Consider the following 21,871-nt stretch of genomic DNA (forward strand, 5'->3'; position numbering starts at 1 on the left):
TGTGTCTTTGCAGCCTGTAAGCAAAACCATGTCTTGCATCTTGATGTATAGCTTCTTGTCAAAACCATGCATCCAAAAGCAGCTTCTATGGCCAGTTTCCCCCAGTGATGTGCATGTGATAAAGGACTGAAATATTCCTAGGGTTGAGAAGGCCTTTATCTAGAGGCGCAGTCTGGGGGGCTGGGCCTCACCTAAATAAATACTTTAATGCCTTGGGAGGAGTGGGTGGGAAGCTGTTTAGGCTCAAATGGGGTCAGTGAAGCTCTAGGCAAAGACATGGCTGTTTCAGCATGCTGTGGGGGAGGGGCAGAGAGAAAGGGTGAAGAGATGGTAAAGGAAGAACTGAGTTTGCTGCCAGTTTGAATCTCCAGCTGAAGCAGGCATGAGGATCAGGAACTCCCTGGAAAAAACATTTGAAGACCCGGCCAATCCAGAAATATTTTTTAATCTCAAAATAAATGCAAACTTCTGCTCTTGGCTTTTGTCCCTCATGTTATCCCCCTCCCCCCAATCCCTCCGTTTTTCCTCCTTTTGCTTATGGCTCTTGTCATTTCCTCATGCCTAAATCAGTCCTTCTGAAGGGACTCCCCTCCTGGCTGTCAGTGACAAGAGCTGCTGCCGCTGCCTGCAGGCTGGATTGTCTTAGCTTGCTTTCTTTACACCCATTCCTCCTGTTTCTTTATTCCCATTCTTCTGCCTGTTCATCACGTTTGGCAAAAACTCTTCCCGATCAAGTTGTGCCCATGGGAATTTGGTGAGGGTAGGGAGGGGAGGATAACTCTCCCCCATCCCCATAAAATCTCCCTCTCTCTTTTTCCTTCCTGGGTTCTTTTCTCACCTTTTTCCTCACAGCCACCTCTCTCCATCTAGGACTCATGCTCCTTCCCAGCCCCTCCCCACCCCCTCTCTGCTACTCACTTCTCCAAATCCTACATGCAGTTCCCTGTCACTAAGATCCACGCTCTGTGTGGCCCTTTCGAGCCAAGCAACGCCTCCTACCATAGGAGGAAGTTCTGCGTCTGGACACAATGAAGCCCTCTTTCTCCCTCCCTCCTACTGGCTTAGCCTGCCCTGAAATGTTCACAGGTGGGCAAAGTTTTCCCTGCCCCCACACCTTCCCAATTATGCGTGGTGTAAAAGGCTCAACAGCTCAAAGATAACTCTTAATAATGCAAGTGGAACAAGAGACCCCACTCTAATGTCTGTATAGTGCTACTCAGGCTGAACTCCTACAGCACAGCATGCCATGGAGTGGCCAAAGGCGATCAGTTTTTCACCCCCCCTTCAAAGTCTTCAAAGCCATCCTATAGGGAGTGCCTAGATGTACCGCTGCGTAAAAAAAAGCATGGAGGGTACTATAGCATAACAGAGGAAGAGGAATGTGCTTGCCTTTTGTGCTTTTATTGCACTGGGGGATGGGGGAGTGAGACTTGAAGTTGATACATTCTTTAATTCTTTACCTCATCTGGGCAATATAAGTGCAGCTAAGTTTTGGGTAGCTTTGCTTTGGGTTTCACGGGCCCGATTTTCATAGGTGCCAAACATTTATAGCTCCTTATTCATTTCAAAATGAACTACAGGAACTCGGCACCTCTGAAAAGGTGGAGACTGTTGACATTTTTTTTGACAGAAAAAAAAAGGCTTTTGACCAAAATAGAGATCTTTGCAGAATATTTTCACACTGGATATTTCCCCCCTTTTTAACCAAAAGCAGACTAGAAACATTCTCAGTGAAGTATTTTGGGTTTTGGTCACTTTTTTCCCCCCAATGTATGTATTTATTTATTTTTGGTTTTCAGTAGAAGTTTTCCGATTCTGTTTCAGAAACTGATGAAAATACAGGAGAAAACCTACTGCATTTGTATTCCCACAGGAAAAAATATTTTAAAGAAAGAATCCCTACAAAGAAAATAGTTGGTTATTTCCTGCCAGCTCTACCAGTAAGTAGAGCTGCCATACTATAAACTTGCTGAAAAGAAATTAAAGACATTTTTACTTCATATTCTAGCTATCTAGGGATGCCTCTTTTTCACTGGCAATCCTTCAGGACTATTCAGCAGCAGGTCTCCTACCTCTAGCATTAAGTTCAGGGGGAATTCCTGGCACAGCTCCAGGAAAGGCCAGGCTGTCTTGGGCCCCAAAAACTAGACTACCAAAAATGGTTTCATGAACTGTGTCTTCCCTCTCAACCTTAGCTCAGGGAGGGGCTTGAGAACTATTTTATTGCCACTTCTTCCTTGCCTCAGTTGAAACCAATTCATATCACAGCTCCCTGCAAAGACTAGCCTAAAGGCGTTTTGGGAAACACCCTGACACGTTTCACTCAAAAAATGTATGTATGTGCAGGCGTATGAGTGTAAAGAGGGTGGGGGATCGCGAGAGAGTTCTTAAGGTTCACCATCCTCAACTCCAGTTTTTCCTACAGAAAGGGAGTCCAATCCCCCTGTTTTGCTTTTGACACCACTGATTTATTTTTTCCCACTTGATATTTTGAAGGCTTTCTTTGCAGCAAGAGCTAGCAACCTATTTAAAAAAAATAATAATGAAGCTCTCTCTTCAAGTAGCACAGCAATGGGCTCTGTTAACAAGTAGCTGGCATGAGCTCCACTCAGGCTCATCAGTGACTGAAATGAACTGTACAGGCCATATTCTACTCCCAGTTACATCCTGAAGACAATAGGCCTGATTCAGTTGTCACTTACAGTGCTAAAAAAACTAGTTTAAAAGTGGAATAAAATACAATGGACTTCTCATTGACAGTGCTGTCAATGCTCACAATTTTATCATAAGTCTTACAATAATTTGTACATCAATTAAAATTCTGGTTGTGTGATGAAAAAAGAGAATATCTGTTGCTTTTTTTTTTTTTTTTTAAGGTATGCTTCTAGCCATCATCCTTGTAGACAAAAACTGAAAATGTGACCTAATTAAGACCAGGAGGCTCAGAAACAACAAAACAAACATAAAGAGCCCCAAACTTTTACAACATGCTTTTAAAGCTGCAGTTATGATTTTTGAGCTCATGACCCAGGCATTTCAGAAGACCTGGGGCTGCTAATACTGCTTACATGTGTTTTACTTTGGTAGAATTTCACTGGATTTATTCTGGACTTAGCTTGGTGCACGGGGCACCAATGTTAGGCTGAATAAATGAAGAAAACATGATAAAATCATTGGACTTACTGTAAATTTACATTGGGGCAACTAAAGGCAGAATGTGGCCTTGCTTGGAAGAGCATTGGATAAATTTGGAAGAGCTCAAATGAACACTTCCCCAAGGCTTTTCAATTTTGTGTTTCTCTTCATTTCTAGATTCTGAGTGGGAAGGAAAATAGACGGGCAAAATACTTCAATCAATCAATCAATCAATCAATCAATCAATCAATCAAAATTGCTCTGTAGTGCTTTGTGGTTCAACTATGAGCAAGAATACTGGAATTCTCACAACAGAGCCTGCTCGCTGGGTATGTTTTTCAGCTTAATTCTGCAGTCTGGAGGAATTTGGACATTTCTGGTAAACTGGCAAACCCTTTGGGGTTTATCCAAATACAATCCAGACCTTTGACATTTTTTAACCTTGCCTATTTGCTAATCACTTGGGCCAAGGGAAAAAGAAAAATTCCGTTCCTGACCGCTCTGTCACAAATGAATTTCTTAATTTTACCACTTGGGAATGAAATTCAAGTCCTACCCTCAAGAACATCTCACCTGAAACATTGGTTTAGGACTTTTTCAGTTTTTACCTAGCATTGCTATAAATAGTATAACCAACAGATTAAATCCATGGTCTGATTTTTATGAGAGACCTATTTTGTGCCTATAGATATGGAAGATATAAATGATTAGAATCTCAATTTCACTTTAGACCCAATGATAAGATGTTTTAGATGCCAACATCTTTCAGAAGGGACTATAAGACCTTCCTGTTTGGGTAAGCATTTGGCAAACAAATATAGGCTGAAATATTATTTAGGGGGGTCTTCATTTTATGTTAATATTTCAGTTTCTTTTTAAGTTAGTTTGTTCTCTTGTCACTCTCCTATTTTAAAAAGTTATTCTTTCTTCTTAATGTAAGCTGCCTCATTTGTTGGGAAGGATAGCACATAAATTGCATGAATAAAAATAAATAAATACTCTTGCACTTCTCTATGAGTAAAATTTCTCCAGATACAGAGGACAAGGACAAGGACCTATACATCAGATAAGTTCCACTTACACTTTTCAGTAATGCATAGGCTTCATATGGCCCTGCTTTTCCTACATGAATTACACTGTGTGCAGAACTGGAGGTCTGATTGACCTGTCTTTTAATATCAGGGCCATAATCCTATTCTGCCAAATGAAACCTGTCTTTGATAACCAGTTTCAGGACCAACAAAAATCAGTGGCTTAATGAAGATGGTTGGTATACTTGGCAACACCTTGAGGTGGTCTCTTAAGACAGGAAATTGCCTAATAAGGGAATTCTCCTGTATCAGCATTACTGTATATTACTATATTTATTTAAATGTCTTACCCTGCCATAAAATATTTGCCTGTATGTGGGTAAGAATAAGTGTGCATGGGTATGTGGGAGGCAGGCTGATTTACTACATAGGATTTTTATGAACTGGTATCTTTGATCCATTTTTCATTTGTGCTTCTCTGTGAAAGTGCAGGAAGACAAATATTCATTGTAATATTTATGAACAGAGTCTGATAGTTACTATGGTTTCAAAGAAAATAGTAAAAATGGATACAAAACTGGATGCGCTTCAGGTTAGGAGGCTGTAGGTATAGCACATGCTATAAATTCTATTAAAACTGACTCACTCCTTTACGATGAGGTAAGTGTTGACATTAGACAATTTGGTGGGGAGCATTTATTTCTGTATTTATTAAAATGCCAGTAACAGCAGGAGTAACACCTCCTAAAAGGCCTGCAGGTGCTTGTCTTCAAAAAATAACACTTGACAGGGATAAAACTCATAAATTATTCTCACCATGATTCACCATTGGCTGAAAGAGAATAGATATGTTCATGTGCTTAACTTTATACATGTGATTAACACCCATGAAATCAATAAGGTTACTCAACTGTGGAAAGTTAAGCATGTGCAAAATTGTTTGCAGAGATGAAGCCTAAAAGAAATATACTGTACAGCCACAGAAACGTTCCCCAGACAACTTAATCTATTCCAGGGCTACATTTTATAATACTTATTTGGAGGTGAATTCTACCTGAAACACATAAAAATACTCAGATGAAAAGGAATTTGATGAAAAATATATTATAAAATGCGCTTAATTCATAAAACAGCTCATCTGAGATCAGTGTTCTAAGAAGTTGAGGCACTGCGTAATAACTGGAAATTAAGTATCATACCAGTATAATGATGTTAGTCTCCTGTTTCTCTGACTATCCCCAAGTGTTCTAGTAGCCTAGTTATGTTTAACCTTGCCTGGCTCTCAAAAAAATTGGCAAGGCCAGAATAAGATGTTGGCTTGTTCACATCACAGGGAAATATAAATCGAGGTCAAGAAAACCACAACATCTGGAACGTGAGAAAAGGATTTACTGTTAAGGGCTTAATGAACTCTGAAAATAAAGTTCTCAACTTTGCTAATTTGTTTGGGCTTCAAAGAGGAATAAAATGTGAAGCTGGAAGAAGGTTTTACGGCTCTCCTGAAGAAATAAAAAGTACATCTGAGCTAAAATTAGTGAGGCATAATGACAGCAGAGATAGTGTCACTATTATTTAGCCGATGCTAGGGAAAAATGCTAAATAGTCACTGTTTGGGATTTATGTCCACATTATCGAAGCAAAGGGGGTATTATAAATTCCCATGGTTCCACAGCTTAGGGAGGAAAACATTTTTTTGAATGAGGGGGAAACTGTGTAGGTGCCTGTATACCCTTGCATGCAACAGAGTGCAGGCTGCTGCCAGGTAGCCAGGATTTAGGGATATGGATTAACTACTGGAAATACCTATCACTCATTTCACTCTAGTCATCTTAGAGGCTATGCCAATTTTAGGACAGAATAGGATCTATGAAATTACTCTATGGCCTCAGGTGAGGATTCCTTCCTTCCTATGCCCCAAAGAGTAGCATGCATCTTAGCAGTTAAGTCTGGGGCTACTAAGGTTGAGCTCTATCATGGGTTAGGGCATGCATGATGACCAGCAGATGCAAAGAACTGGCCAATCTAGTTTCACAGATTTCATAGACATTTGGGCTGGAAGGGACCCTGGAGGATCATCGAGTCCAGCCCTTTAAGGCCTTAGGACTTGATCCTGCAACATGCTGATATTGATTCAGCACCTGCTTAGTTTTAAGATGAAGAATCCATTGACCTCAGAATTGAGACCTTTGGCCTGATTTTCCCCTCAAGCATACCTATGCAAATCTGGTGTAGTTCCATTTAAATCAATGTGGTTTCATCTGTAAACCCATGAAAGTGGATCAAGTCCTTAGTCTAGTAAACTGGCACAGGTGACTGAAAAGACTGGCAGCAACTCTGTGATCTAGTGGGAAGTCTATTCACCACCTGAAGAACATAATTTTGCATTGGAATGATTTAGATAGTCCAGCCTCACAAGCTAAGAGAATCAAAGCACTTCCAGAATGGAAATATGGTTTACCTGGCAAACCACTCTGCTGAGGTTTTGGTAGCATGTTATAAACATATTTTTATCTTCAGCCATAAATACAAAATTCTGTAGGCTGGGTTCATTTAGCCATAATACTTATTCTTAGTCTGAACTAAATATTACAAAATCAAAGGGCTATCCAATGACTATGGCTTCAAATCCTGCTTTCTTTGAACTAGAGCACAGACTTGCCAGGTACCACAAAGGATAAGGAACAACTCACTTCCTTTTGATTTCTGTTGCTCCAGGAGAAGTGTGCTCTCTTTCCTCGGAACAGCTTACATAGACTTCAGAGGATGCAAGGACAGAGCCACCACCACTGCTAGTACCATCCCTGCACCTGTTGCCACCACCACAACCCAGGATGCAAGAACCTTCTTGTTACATCTCTGGGTTTCAGATCCCAAACACGTCACAAAGGAGCTTTCATTTAACCCCTAGCTGACAAATAGGGAAGCTGAGACCCAGAGAGTGTAGGAGTTACTTGCCTGGCAGACACATGCCAGAGCCAAGGACAAACTTCCAGTGCCCTAATAGGTAGGTAACAATTAAGGGTGTGTGAAATGGGCCCTGTTCGATTTGGATTCAGATTTGGCCCAAATCAGGGACAGTGATTCGATTCCTTGATTTGGATCACTGTCCCTGATTCTGAAGATTCGATGCCGATTCAGAGGATCAGCGATTCAGCCATAGATGCAGCTTTAAATGTTTTTTCTACATACCTTGAGGTATCAGGTATGGCTCATGAACACTGCAATGCTGGGGCAGATGGAGTGTCCCACAGGAGTCCTACGGGGGGGGCCCCACATGCTCAGTGATGAACCCGGAAGTGACCAGAACTACTTCTGGTCCACTTCTGGGTCCGCCAGGGAGCATGTCGGCTCCCCTCCAACATACCTCCCTGGCTCAGTGATTGGCCACAGGGGGCCCTAGATTCCCCCCCAAACCCAGGAGGCACTAGTTGCTGAGCTGGTGGGGTGGGGGGCACCCACCCTGCACTCCCCAGCAGACTCGGAAGTGGACCAGAAGTGCTTCTGCTCTACTTCCAGGTCTGCTGCTGAGTACGCTGGGGAGCCCCCCACCATGCTCCTGTGCGATGCTCTACGTGCCTCAGCATCTCAGCAGTACTTCTGCTCCACTTCCAGGTTCACTGCTGAGCACGTGGAGGGCCCCACCTTGCACTCCTGTGGGATGTTCCATTTGCCCCAGCATTGCAGCGTTCACAAGCCACCTGCTACCTTGAGGTATGTAGAAAAAACATTTAAAGCCGTGTCTATGTCCAAATTGCTGAATCTTTCCAAATCTCTCTGAACCAATTCGGAGAAATTAAAGGGTGTCCTGATTCGATTCGGATTCGGCGATTCAGCCACAGAATTGTGCTGAATCTCTGCCAAATTGAATCAGTGACCAAAGCATCACATAGCCCTTGTAACGATGCCTCCCAAGCTTCCTAAGCAAATAGGTGGGCCTCAGTCAATAAACATGCTCTGGTCACAGTACCATAGTGCCATAGTCCCAGTCACAGCTGTGGGAGAGACTTCATAGGAGCCCAGTCTACATCACTTAAAACTCAGCAAAACTTTAGGAACAGATCAAGCAATTTATAGGATAGCTGTCCACTCAACAGGCTGCTGCTAAGTAACACAATTTTATATCACCTATAAACAACAACTGCATTTTTCAATAACACATTTCTGTATCTTACTACACTAGACAAAGAGTTTATTTTGAGCAGCCAGAAAGAAGAAAATAAGGGGAAAAGGCATCTGCATTTCATTCAGGGCTGTCAGTGGACGGGTGTCACTTTGGGTTGGATCAAGACTGGTTTCCTAGTAACCAACCAGGACATAGTACCAACAAGGAAAGGAAAAGGCATGTATGAACACAGCAAGAAGTGTCAAAGCCAAATTTCATTTCAAACAGCCCTTGGACTATTCAAAATGTGCACAAACAGACTTATGCCCTATCTCTGCCTGCCTGCCTCTGTATACATCCTCTAACTCACGATTATTATGATTAGAATAAAGATTTCCTCAAAAAAGAGCTTTAATTCTTCAATTTAACAGTACAGTTACATCTGTTTGCAGTAAATATTTCAAAGTGATTTGAGGGAGGGAAAAAAACTTTATATGAGTTCAATATAACTATTTCCAAACACATGCTCATAAAATATTATTTGGGGAAGATTAATTGAAGTGCTGATTAAAACATAATATTTGTTCACAATGCCAAGAATGTTGCTCAAAGCACTGAAACTTTCACTTTAAATTATTCCCCTTTCCTTCAGTTCAGATAGATTTATTTCAGTGCAGGGGATTTTAACTGAATGTGACCAGGTTTTTCCCCCTCCTCTCTCACTAGAAAAATGGCAAAAATTGACCACTAACTAAGAATTAGCTCATACATTAAACAATGCAGTAAAGTATTTTTATGACACTATTTCCAACAGTTTAAAATATTACAATTCAGGACATCTAAAGCTCAGAATAAAGAAAAAAGAAATGTTGACATTTCTTTAAACAATAAAATTACAACTGATTGCAAAAGTGCCAAAAGCTGACATTTACAGTGAAATAGTTCATCTATTCCAAATATGAAATATCACAAGGAATTAGCTCGTAATTATTACCTAATCCTTATTATTTTGTTTTTAGAATATTTGTTTAAGCTTAGGTTACTAAAATTTCAAATAATACTGGGGCCTGCTGTCATGGCCAAATGAATCGTAGTCTCTTGTAAACAGTTCTGTGATCTGATTTCCATTGGGACAGAAGTTGTAAAAGGCCAGGGATTTGCAATGGATTTACACGTATACTGTTTCAGTTAAGTTACTAAGGTCGACTTAACAGCCCCTTTCCTCAGAGTCTTAAATACATTTGCCACCCAGCCTCTTTATACCACATTCAAGGAAATGGGCAACATGATTGTTAAGGGTGCTTGAACTTCAGTGGAAACAACAATTTACATTCTTTTAACAGTTTATGGGACTCTTTTTTTTTTAACGAGCTTTGTTGAGGTGTTAGAAAACCGATTCTTGTTAATATGTAGGCACACGGGTGAGACACAGGTTTCTTTGAGTTTTGAAAAGGTCATTTGGCTTTCACAACTTCAGAAAGTGGTAAAGACTTGCAACCAAATTGTATCTGAAATAGTTTTGTACTTAAAAACCATGTGTCAGAATAGAGACACACTATGAGACAAATCTTTTTAAAGGAAAATTACTCTAGACTAAATACAGAACAAACAAATATTAACAATGTTCTATTGCTGGATATTTTTTCAGTGACGTTTAAATAGCTTGAGTTATGATGATTAGACAGAAATGTACCGATAATAAAGGTAAATGAGATTCATAGTTAATCCGCAAGTCTAAATGACTAGTTTGATTGTCTCATTCACTGGGCAAACAATTCCTTTTCTAAATGTTATTTCAGCCACAGATATTATTTTTTTAATATAGCAGAAAGAATCAGATTAAAATATGATACAGAAGTAGCACTTACCTTGGACTGATTAATATGCTTAAGCTGTTACCACACTGCCATGCTTAAAAGCATAAAGATACGCTTTTCTACACTAGTCTATATATATTGATACCTCCTGTGTGCCAGGAAAACCTCTTTGATTAGTCACACTAAACCACTTTTTAAGTGGTATGAATTTCTCAGGCCTGCACTTTCCATAATCAAGTAGTAAATTCTGGGACTAATCATAAGCTGCACTGTCTCTCTCATGTGATGTGCAAAGAAATTCATAAGGAGTTTCTCTATCCATATTAAAAATAAAACCCCTAAGTTAATTAAAGATGCATGTTTCAACTCAAATAAAAGTTAAATTCATAGTGTCATAATGCAAACAGAAATCCATATAGTGCTTTACTCAGGGACACAAGATATAATGGATTGCCTTTTTGTTACCTTTTTCTGTTAAAAAATGAACTTACTTTTGAGCCAGGTTTTATAAAACTGTGATGTTCTTTCAAATGAGGAACTGTTCAGCAGGTAAAACACAGCATCATTGAAATAAAGATATATATATATATAATGTATTTTTTGGCAGTCATAATATGATCATCTAAGAAAGAAAGGTACACTATGATGTTATATAACCAAGAAGATTTCCTTTATCTATGTGGCATCTCTCAGAGCTAGAACAATCAACTTTGACAAAGTGTGACGTCTGAGCTTGGCTTTGAACTTACTGTGGCACAATAGGATCTACAGAATCTGCTGCCTAAATGACAACATTCTTTAAAACTGGGCATGAAATTTAATCTAATTCCTTTGTACTCATGTTAACATACACTTGGCTTAAATATTGCATTTTAAAGCCAAAATGCAAAGTTAATCTATCATAATGCCTTGCCAGGTGAGATTTATTAATAGTTCACTTTCTAAAAGTGTTGTGTTTTATGTGCATGCGTATACCATATTCATCTTATTATTATCCAGTTGAAAAATTCCCAGTGTGTGCAACGCCTCAGATATAATAGCAGGCATGCCAACAGAATATGACACTTATGCTAATCTGCACCCCGCTGTGGAAAAACATACACAAGGATTCCATTACCACATTCATTAGGCTGCAGTGCACTTCATCTTGAATAGGGATTATGAACTATAATAGACTGAAAACAGTTGATTGAACCCACTTAGCCAAATCTCTATGACATTAGCCAAATATTTCAATATAAGGAAGAGTAGTAGTTCAAACTTTACATTGTTGTCTATGTCCCTCTTTCTCTCTCTTTTACATTTGCAAGTGCAGAGTTTAAGCAAGCAAAGGTCATGGTCATATTCTGCACTGATATAGTGATCTATATTTTCAAAGTACTATCCAAACATTAATTAAAAGTAATGAGACATAGACATTTTATGGGGATAATGGGAACTTCTTGTACATGTGTGCTATCTATTATTTGGTTTTTTAAAGACTGGTTAGAGCATATTATCAAATTCTCTGTGCACCTGTTCAAAAGCTCTTTTGTAACTCAGGGAGACAATCTCCATGCTGATCACACACATGGAGGGGGCTTTCTGTGACATCATTATGCAGCTTAAATGGTAATTAGAATCAGATGAAAACAGATGTTGTCCAGTTCTGTATTCAAGTTTTCTATATATGCTTTGAGTGTATATTAAAAGTTTGGTTCTACAGGACAGGGTTGATGCCTGACAGCCTGCCTTTGCTGGCAGAAAATTAAACTCAAACTATTTAAAATATTGTCAAAAATAATAAAGAATAGAATACAAATCACCATTCAAGAAATGTTACAGAATTTGATTGTGCCTAGCAGAAGAAAAAAAAGAATGAAATCTCTTCTATGTAAAAGATTCGAAAGATTATAATCAAAACCTTCTAGCTTAACATTTGCTCACTGCTAGGACACTCTGTTTATGCACTTCCTTTTAATGTAGGAACTAAACAGGAAGTTTCTGTTAGCAGCAGCACAATGTAACTGAAAGGGGAAAATTGAAAAGAATGGCAGACCAGGAATTGCCTACCATTTTCTTTCTTAAGAAAGATAAATAGATGGATAGGTAGATACAAAAAGTGACATTAAACAACCAAATGTATTCAATACTTCAAATCCAAATTTTTCTTAAATTGTTTGACCTGCATTCCCTAGCCTTCCCTCAAAAGTATTTGCTGGTCTCGGGGTCTGCAAACAGACATTGCTCGTTAGGCCAGAAATATCTTTGTGTCCACAGAGATTGCAAATGAATATACATCTTCACCCCTTGTTGCACCCCAAAGGCCTCAAAATGTTTGTGTGATGATTTCTGGGAACAGTTTGTTGTGTCTTAATGCAGAGGATGTCCGTTCACTTCTAATGCAATCCCTGCAGCCCAGGGCTGCCTGTGCTCTCCAGCCACTGCAGACATATGTTTCTGGAGCACCCACTTCACACCGGGAAACTGATAGTGTCCCCTGAGCTGGGGTCAGGCACCTGGGGCAGTTCTCACAAGATCAGACCCCTGATCTTGCCTTGGGAACAGCAGGGGCAACAGCACTGGGCAACTTCTGGATCTACCAACACATCTCAGGTCAGTTAATCCCACATCAAAAATAATGTCTGTTTGTAACCAGTTGGAGCAATGTAAGTCTGAAATTAGTCCAGCCCATTGAAGAATTGCTAACTGTCCTGATTTTTTATATGAGCAGCTGAATTACAGCTGGAGCTAGAATCAGTTTCTGATGAAGCTAGATTTTCCAGCCCTCTAGTAAACTTCAGCCCGACCTGGGGATACCCTCCCATTCCGTTGGCTGTCTAACTTACATACTTACCTCCTGGAGTTGAGAAGATAACCAGGACTGTTGCAGGACACAGGCTGACCTTTTTTTCCTTATTTTTAGAGCCTAGCACTATTCCTGAGGGAGGGAGCAGAAAGAGCCTAACAGCTTGGGTGGCTTGCATACCCTGTTATGAGCACCAGGAGTGACTCCTTTGTCCCACCCCTTTTTCTCACCTGCACCTCACCTCACTTCCTTGCCCCTTAGCCTGCACAGGCCAGGAGAAAGCAAACAGGTAAAAAAAAAAGAAAGACATAAGGAGAAGCAGAGATGAGAATGGAGTAAACTGAGGGGGCAGGGCAGATGTGATGTGATGCATAGAAATAGGGAGGGATCAGGGGGTGGACAGGAGTGTTAGAAGTGGAGTTGGGGAGGCAGAACTGATGTGGGGGTTTGTGGCAAAATTAACTGCTGGGCAGAGGAAAGTAGATTTTGGAATGGGAATTCCTGCCACATGGTCCAAAATTACCCAAGGTCAATAAATGCAGGAGAGTGAGGATAATAATTATCTTGCACCCTAATTGGTGGTGGGCAAAAAGAGTTAAAAAATTAGAAAACAAGTAGAAAAACCATGCTATAAGGTCTCTGCCTGTCACAACAAAGATACCACAATATTTTAGGGTATAGAGTTAGTAATATTGACAGCACAACTGATGTTTCAATCTGCTCTATTGTCTTTTGACAAATGGATGCTTGGCTTCTGGGTTTGGCACTGTTCTGTGTAAGGAAAACCTTTTTAGTAGGTAGAACCTCCTGGTGTTCCCACTCATTTCCCAAAAATAAATAACTAGTTTTCTGAGTATAGGTATATAACTAATCTGAGCCAGTTTCCACATAAGAGAGAGACTCCAACAAGAGCTGAAGCTATTCAGCATGTTACAAGATCAGGCATTCTAACTGTGGATCCCATTTTCCTTAAGAGAGTTTCAGAGGGCACAGCTTTGGGCCTTGTATAAAATATGCAAGGAGGAAGAAAAAATATACCATCAGCCCTTGTAGAAAACCCAACTTCTGGCAATTATACCAAGATAACAGTTTTACTAAATAATAAATCACTTAATTGATAAGTGAAGTAGAACACACCTCTAGAATGATTTTCTTTTTTTTATTTCAATTGTGGTTCAGCTTCTATTTTGCAACTTTGAAAGATAACTGGAAGCATCAAACAGGTTGAACGAGGCACTGTTTTCTTGCTACAGGAACATGGCCCTTTGCACTGAGATTGTAATACAATCCATCCTCTCTGGGACTGCAAATGCTACAGTGCAAAACTGTGTTTGAAAACCTCTTTTATCATTCATCGTCTCCAGACTGAAATCATTTTTGACAACCTCTGCAGAAAACAAGCAGCTTTCTGGCTACTGGCGAGCCGATTAAAGGGAGGAAACACATGTTCACTGTCAGACGGAGCCCCTGGAGAAAGCATTGACAACCTTTTAACCTCCTTTCCCAGTGAAAGTGCCCAAATGTTTCTCTGGAACAAAACCCCAGCATTGTTTTAAGCATCTTTTCATTTAATGCACTATATTTTTCAAGATACGTTAAAAGTCAAAAGGACTTTCATTTTTATGTGGACATTTCAAAATCAGTTCATCCCAGTGCACATGGCCATGCAAACAGTGGTATTAATGAGGAGTATATTTTTATGAACTATTTTTTTTTACTGCCTGACCACAGTTTAAATACCAACACATTGAAAAGTTCACTAACCTCAACAGTGATTTCTCAAAACAGGCCAGGGAGCCACAGGAGTGAAATATTCTGAACAGTAGGAAGGCTGACTAGCCAACATTATTAGCACTCTGAGCATTAAAATCTGGCCATGGAAACTTTTGTGAGTTACAAAGATGCTGAGGCAGGAAGCACCACACATTACTTATGCATTTGTTATCAAGGGAAACAGTTTCCACTGCATTTAATCATCAGCAATAGGGAAAAATAAATATTCTACTTAGAAGTAAATTGAGGACCTTTTTCTAAGAACTGTTTTCCAGTGTGATTGGTCTAGCTTGGTCTTTGTAGTTATAAATGTCCACTTGGAGGTTCTTTAACATTTAACCCTGCTATTTTTACCTTAATATCAGCAGCTGGAATAGTTCTGTCTGTTTTGATAAAATGATACCATTTTTCCATGTTGCATATTTGCTTTTACAGCTGAAGGGAACAGTTCCAGCTAAAGTAGGCACTATAAAACTGTAGCAGTTTAAGCCATCTGGAAGAAGAGTAGATTATTTGGTTAAATGTTTCTTTGTGAACTGAATAGTCTAACAATGCCTAATATTTGTTAATGAAAGGTTAAAGGCTGCATGTTCCACCAGTATAAAGTTCCATGTGAGTTTGGTATTTCTTTTTCAAAGATACTTTTCTAGCAGCACTCAAAATCATTACAGCTAAGATTATCTTGTCTCTAGTTTGACCAAGGGGAGGACAAATCTTTAATGTACAAACTTGGCATTTGCAGCCTCAGCACATATTTTCTCTTTTGTTTATTTTATATGATATTACTTTTTTTTCTGTCTTCAACAACAGTTATTGAATGTTAAGTTCAAAATACATCCACAAACCAGCAGTGGTCCATGTGTACAAATGGTGGAGGTTTTAGGGTTTTGTTGGGTTTCTTCGCTCTCTGGACGTGGCTGCAGCTCATGCTTTTTATTATGCATTCAGAATTTTAACCTGGTTCATCAATATAAGTTGCACAGAGGAAATCACATATTACATTATTTCTTCAGAGACCCTGACTGGCTGTGTCTGTCTCAAGCAGTCAAGGGGGGTGAGGTGAGGGGGACCTTGACCAAGGTTAGCAATAATGGTTTGTTCTTGCTTGAAAGTGTTGGACATGTACTTCTTAGTCACTTACATGCCTTTGATAATCCCACCCGGAGAGGGAAGGTACATTTCAGCTGAACACCCTGAAACAGCTGGAAAATTCAGACAAACATCATTTTCTTCTAACCCGTTTTTGTCTCAGTCTGGCAGACATTCCTATCTAATGTAACTCCCACAGTTACAGGAAATAGTCTCAATGTTATTTTATAAGATGATAAGTCATAATTGTAGGCTAGTTTTAAAGGAGAAAAATTCCCTGAGATGAGAGTTCTTTAATAAATGCAAAAGAAGTGAGGCCTCATTTTTGTATCTGTATAGCAGATTCTGATTTGCTCCTTCTGATAGTTCCCTAGTCAGGAGGAACTCCTTCTTCTTTTTATATTTTGGCTCATGCAATAAAAGTAGCCTAATATGAGAATGGGAAATTGGTTACCCTGAGATCTGAGTTCTGTCCTTGAATCACAATCGAAGCCTAGTTCAACCTTTTATTCCAACAAACAGGTGTGAATTGATAGAAACAGTTATCAACCCATCAAACCCAAATCTTATTTTAGGGTTCATGGTAAGAGCTGACCTAAGAGAAAATATATTATTTAAGGCACAGATAGAAGAGCAGCTCCCTGTTTTAGCTCATGGCACTTTGCAGGAAGCACCATGGGTTACAACAATCCCCTGGACCCAACAGACATTTGCTGTTGGGTTTTAGAGGTTGGGGAATCAAGATGCTATTTAGAATAGCTTTCCTATCAATGCCCCTACCCACTCCCAGCCCCAGTGCTGTTTTCAAAATGGGAAGGGGGAAAGGGAGGGGGGTTGCCCAGCTGGTCTTGGGGGGGGGGAAGGAGATTAGATCCCTTAGGGAAGGGGCTCCAAGCTACCTGCCCCACCCTCCAGTGCCATCTGAAAAAAACCTCACACCAAACTCCTTCTGCTCCCTTCCCCCCTCCCATTCTAAAGACTGAGCTAGGAGTGGGGTTGAGCTGCGTCAGCCCAGCCCTGCTCCGAGTGTGCTCAGACACAAGTTACTGAAGGTGTTCCATTTTGGAGCATTTTCATCTGCAGTGAGGGTTCAGACTGTCACAGGATGGGACTATTTTAAAGCACTCTGCAGCTGTGCACTTGCGTTTGGTCATGACTGTACAGTGCTTTCAGAAGCCACATTAGGCAAAAATAGTCACTTCTGTCTTCACCTTTAAACCATTCCAGAACTGAAAAGGACCTTTCTAAACATCAGAACAAGCAAATCAGCTTTCACACAGAAACATTCAAACTACTTTAGGAGGTAATCCCAACATGGATCAAAGGAGACAGGAGGGTGCAAAAGCCCCCATGGCTCACCAAAAGCATCCGGGAATGTCTCTTAGCTAAAAGGGAGGTGTGCACCCAATGGAAGGGAGGGGCCATCACTAGGGAGGATTATACTGCGGTTGCTCGGGGATGCAGGGGGGCAGTCAGGAAGGCCAAGGGGGAGGTGGAACTGGGACTAGCTACCCAAATCATGGACAACAAGAAGTTCTTTTTTAAATACATAGGGGGCAAAAAGAAGGTACCGGGTAACATGGGGCCCCTGCAAGACACACTAGGAAATCTGGTTGTCATACCAGACGACAAAGCTAACCTATTTAACAATTTCTTTGCCTCCATTTTCCTGAGCAGGGACCGGATCAGCACCCCCACTGGGCCCCCCTCAGGCCCCAGGGGAGGCGCACCTAGGCCAAGCGTCAGTGAGGATCTAGTCAGGGAACTTCTGGAGGGACTGGACATATTTAAATCAGCTGGTCTGGACGATCTCCACCCCAGAGTGCTGAGGGAATTAGCTGAGGTCATTGTGGGACCCCTGGCATGGCTTTACAAGCACTCGTGGTGCTCTGGTGTCATGCAAGAGGACTGGGAGAGAGACAACGTGGTTCCCATTTTCAAAAAAGGGAGGAAGGAGGACCCAGGAAACTATAGGCCAGTCAGTCTTACCTCGATCCTGGGATAAGCTTTTTGAGAGAATTATCCTGGTGCATGTCCATGAGGAGCCAGGATGGGAGGTTATGCTTAGGGGCAACCAACATGAGTTCAGACCAACCTTCTATGTCCAGGTCACAAAATCCTTAGATGCAGGGGCAGCAGTGAACATAGTCTTTCTGGACTTTAGGAAGGCCTTCAACGCTGTCTCTCACCCCATTCTCATTAAAAAACTAGGGGACTGTGGTGTTGACACCTCCACAGTCAAATGGATTGCCAACTGGCTGGAGGGCCGCACCCAGAGAGTGGTGGTGGATGGGTCATTTTTTACCTGGAGGGATGTGGGCAGTGGGGTCCCCCAGAGCTCGGTCCTGGGCTTGTACTGTTCAACATCTTCATCAGTGACTTGGACAAGGGGGTAAAAAGCACCCTGTTCAAATTTGCTGATGGCACTAAGATGTGGGGGGATGTGGGCATGCTCGAAGGGAGGAATAGGCTGCAATCAAACCTAGACAGGTTACAGGGGTGGGTGGATGAGAACAGGATGGGATTCAACACTGACAAGTACAAGGTGATGCATCTGGGGAGGAAGAACCAGCACCATACCAACAGGCTGGGGAACTCCCTTCTCGTCAGTGCAGAGGCAGAAAAGGATCTTGGAGTCACTATTGATGCCAAGATGAACATGGGCCAGCAGTGTGGGGATGCAGTCAGGAAGGCCAACCATACCTTGTCATGTATCCACAGATGCATCTCAAGCAGGTCCAAGGAGGTGATCCTCCCCTTCTATGCGACACTGGTCAAGCTGCAGTTAGAGTACTGCGTCCAGTTCTGGGTGCCGCACTTCAAGAGGGATGTGGACAACATGGAGAGAGTCCAGAGGAGGGCCACTTGCATGATCAGGAGGCAGCAGGGCAGGCCCTATGAGAGGCTACGGGACCTGAACCTGCTCAGCCTCCACAAGAGAAGGGAGGGATCTACTGGCCATTTACAAACTAGTCAGAGGGGACCATCAGGCATTGGGGGAGTCCCTGTTCCCCCGAGCACTCCCAGGAGTGACTAGAAATAATGGTCACAAGCTGGCAGAGGGTAGATTCAGACTAGACATCAGGAGGTGCTACTTCACTGTCAGGGTGGCTAGGATCTGGAACCAATTTCTAAGAGAAGTAGTGCTGGCTCCTACCCTGGGGGTCTTTAAGAGGAGGCTAGATGAACACCTTGCTGGGGTCCTTTGACCCCAGTACTTTTTCCTGCCATGGCAGGGGGTCAGACCTGATGATCTCCTCAGGTCCCTTCTGACCCTACCAACCATGAAACTATGAAACTATGGAAACTTTGTACATCTCTAATAAAATAATACTGAGCATTCACACATGGGACTATATGACCAAAATGCAGCAGAAATGTGCTTGTTATCTCTAGATTTCAAAATGCTTTACAAAGGAGGTAAGTACCATTACCCCTGTTTTGTAGATGAGGGAAGTAGGAGCACAGAGTCTTAAGAATAAGAGCTGAGAATGGAACCCAGATCTCCTGTTTTCTGGTCCAGTACACTCCTCAGTCTGGTCTATCCACATCTATAAAATTTTCCTTTGAAGTCATCAATTCATGGAATTGAAGGCCCAAAAGAACCGCTGAACTGTCTTATTTGACTTGCCAGGAGATTCATCCATTTACCTAGTTGCTTGTCTTTGACTAATGCTTATCTTCCAGAAAGGCATTCAGTTTCAGTTTGAAGACATCAAGACATGGAAAATCCAACACTTTATTTGGTGGCTTGATGCAGTGATTAATTACCCTGACTGGTCAAGTTTGGGGTTAATTTCTAATTTGAATTTTTCTGCCTTTCATGTCCAACCACTGAATTTTGTGTTGCTTTTATCTAAGGCATAAATTAAGGAGTTATGTAGAACATAGTACTTGCTACCTGGAAAGGATCTTGGACACCGTGGGCATTTATACACATGCTCTGGGAGGCAGGAGGGGTGGGGGGAGGGGTGTCTATGAGAGCCACTTTATTTAAAGGGCTTGGAGCATCAAATGTATCGGTGTTTCTGTGCTGAAAAACGGTGGGAGGGGAGCTTTAACTAAAGCTTGTTGAACAAACTTTAGTTAAAGTGCCCACAACTGCCATTTTTCAGCACAGGGATATTAATACATGTGAAGCTGGTAATTTCCATGCTCCAACAGGCTCAATCCAGCACACTTGATTAATCAAGGCTGCTCTGACACACTGTAATTACAGTGCATAGGAGTAGCCTCAATGCATGTGTATAGGTGCCCTATATTTAGGTCACTTCTCAATCTTTTTTTTAAAACACTAAGCAGGGGGAACTTTTTAAGTCTATCATTATAATGTATTTTCTCCTGTCCCAGATGATGTCGGTAGTACTTTACTGCAGTGTGTCTCCAAGTTTCAACATCTTTATAAAAATGTTGGCACCAGAACTGTACGCAGTATTCTAGCATCAATTTCAGCAGTGCTACATATAGATGCATTTATACATCAAGGGATTACATTAACCTATTTGGCCATAGCCTCACATGGGAAACTCATGTTCAGCTGCTTGTCTGCTATGACCTCTAAATCCTTCTCAGAATCACTGAATTTCAGGACTGGTTCCTCATCCTGTTGGTATGGCCTTCATTCTTTGTTCCTAGGTGTATGAATTTGCATCTAACTTTATTAATTAATGATTAATTAAGCATAATTTGTTTGAATATGGCTAAGTTACCAAGTGCTGCACAGACTTCTCTGTTGACTGCTCTGTCATTATTTACTAGGCCTGTGTAAGTCGGCAGAGATCCAATCCAGCTTCAGATCTGGCCACTTCAGATGGCAGTGATCCGATTGGACAAAACCAACAAAGTTACAGATATTTCATTGATTCCCCATTATAACCTATGGCCGGATTTCCGAGGTAGCTCTGAAGCACTTCAGAAGCTCCAACCTGCTTTTGGAAGCCTAACGAGGCCAGTGCTTTGACCCAGACATGCTGCTTTGGACCCCTGGATCTGAACCTCTGTCCAAAGCCTCACACAGCCCTATTATTTACCAATATAGGGATGAGAAATAATTCAATGTTATAATTAATATTCTAGATATCATTTTAAATTATAGGAATAAAAATGTACATAGGGATCACAACTTAAAAATATCAGCATTAAATAACTGTTATGACAAAGTCCTGAGATAACATAATTTGTCTTATACTCAGAAAAGGAGACACAATTAATATCTAAAATACTCATGGTAAAATGCTACTTTCAAAATGTTATAGTGTAACAAGAAATAAAAACAGAAAGAACATGAAGCTATACTGTTCAATAACAAAGACTTTACTTTTTGGAAATATGTACCTAAATTCTTAACCATAATAGTGTCAAAGAAATCTTGCTGGTAAAATTGTTCAAAGGGCTACAGAATAAACTCTTTCTCAATATATATTATTCATTTTATATCATATATACTATTAATAGTTATACTATATATAGCATTATATATAATACTATACTTATGTATACATATGCTGGTGCTTTTAAAAATTGGAAAATGTATGTATGTGTGGGGGGGAAAAGCTTAAGGGGAAAAAAAAAGTCACCAAAACCATTCAATTTTGCCCTAAATAAATAAATAGGGAAGAAAAAAGAAAAACTTGAAAATGAAAATAATTGTTTTGGCTTTTAGCAATCAAATCTCAGAGTTTTTTAGTTTGTAGCCCCAAATTATTGTTGTTCAGTTGGCTAAAAATGAATATTTTTGGTGTTCTATTTTTGAAAGAAAATATCCCAAATTTCTTTATGTGGAAATAGGTAATTTTCCAACCCGCTTTATCATCTTGTACTGTAACAGACTGCACTTTTATTAACTTTGTTGTAAAACTGAAGCCTAGCAGATAGCACCACAGAGTCTTAAAAACAAAAGATAGCACTTGCCATTGGTAACATTGGGTATATAACAGAATGACATGACTTTGGGCACAGGTCTGGCAGGAATTGAGCTTCAGGGAGACAGTCTCTCCCCAGGCAGCTCAATATCCAATCTGAAAAGACAAAGTGCGAAGCTTTGGATACTGATTCGATTAGGAGGAGATTTGTCCCAATTCGGTGGCTGAATCTCCAAATCTGAATTGAATCAGGGAACCAATAAAAAGGTCTGAAT

At 40.7% G+C, this 21,871-nt stretch overlaps 1 long non-coding RNA gene across 1 annotated transcript in view; it reads left to right on the forward strand.

The window, feature by feature from the left end:
• The first annotated feature begins 1,817 nt into the window (after positions 1 to 1,817).
• LOC109319535 overlaps positions 1,818 to 21,871 on the forward strand; it is a 23,177-nt gene continuing 3,123 nt past the window's right edge. The window contains exons 1-2 of the long non-coding RNA XR_002103535.1: positions 1,818 to 1,940; positions 3,313 to 3,464. This is a non-coding gene — a long non-coding RNA (uncharacterized LOC109319535). The remainder of the gene's footprint in view (positions 1,941 to 3,312; positions 3,465 to 21,871) is intronic.

The sequence above is a fragment of the Crocodylus porosus genome, unplaced genomic scaffold, assembly GCF_001723895.1.
Source record: "Crocodylus porosus isolate Cpor-Errol unplaced genomic scaffold, CroPor_comp1, whole genome shotgun sequence".
In the NCBI taxonomy this organism is placed as follows: Eukaryota; Metazoa; Chordata; order Crocodylia; family Crocodylidae; genus Crocodylus; species Crocodylus porosus.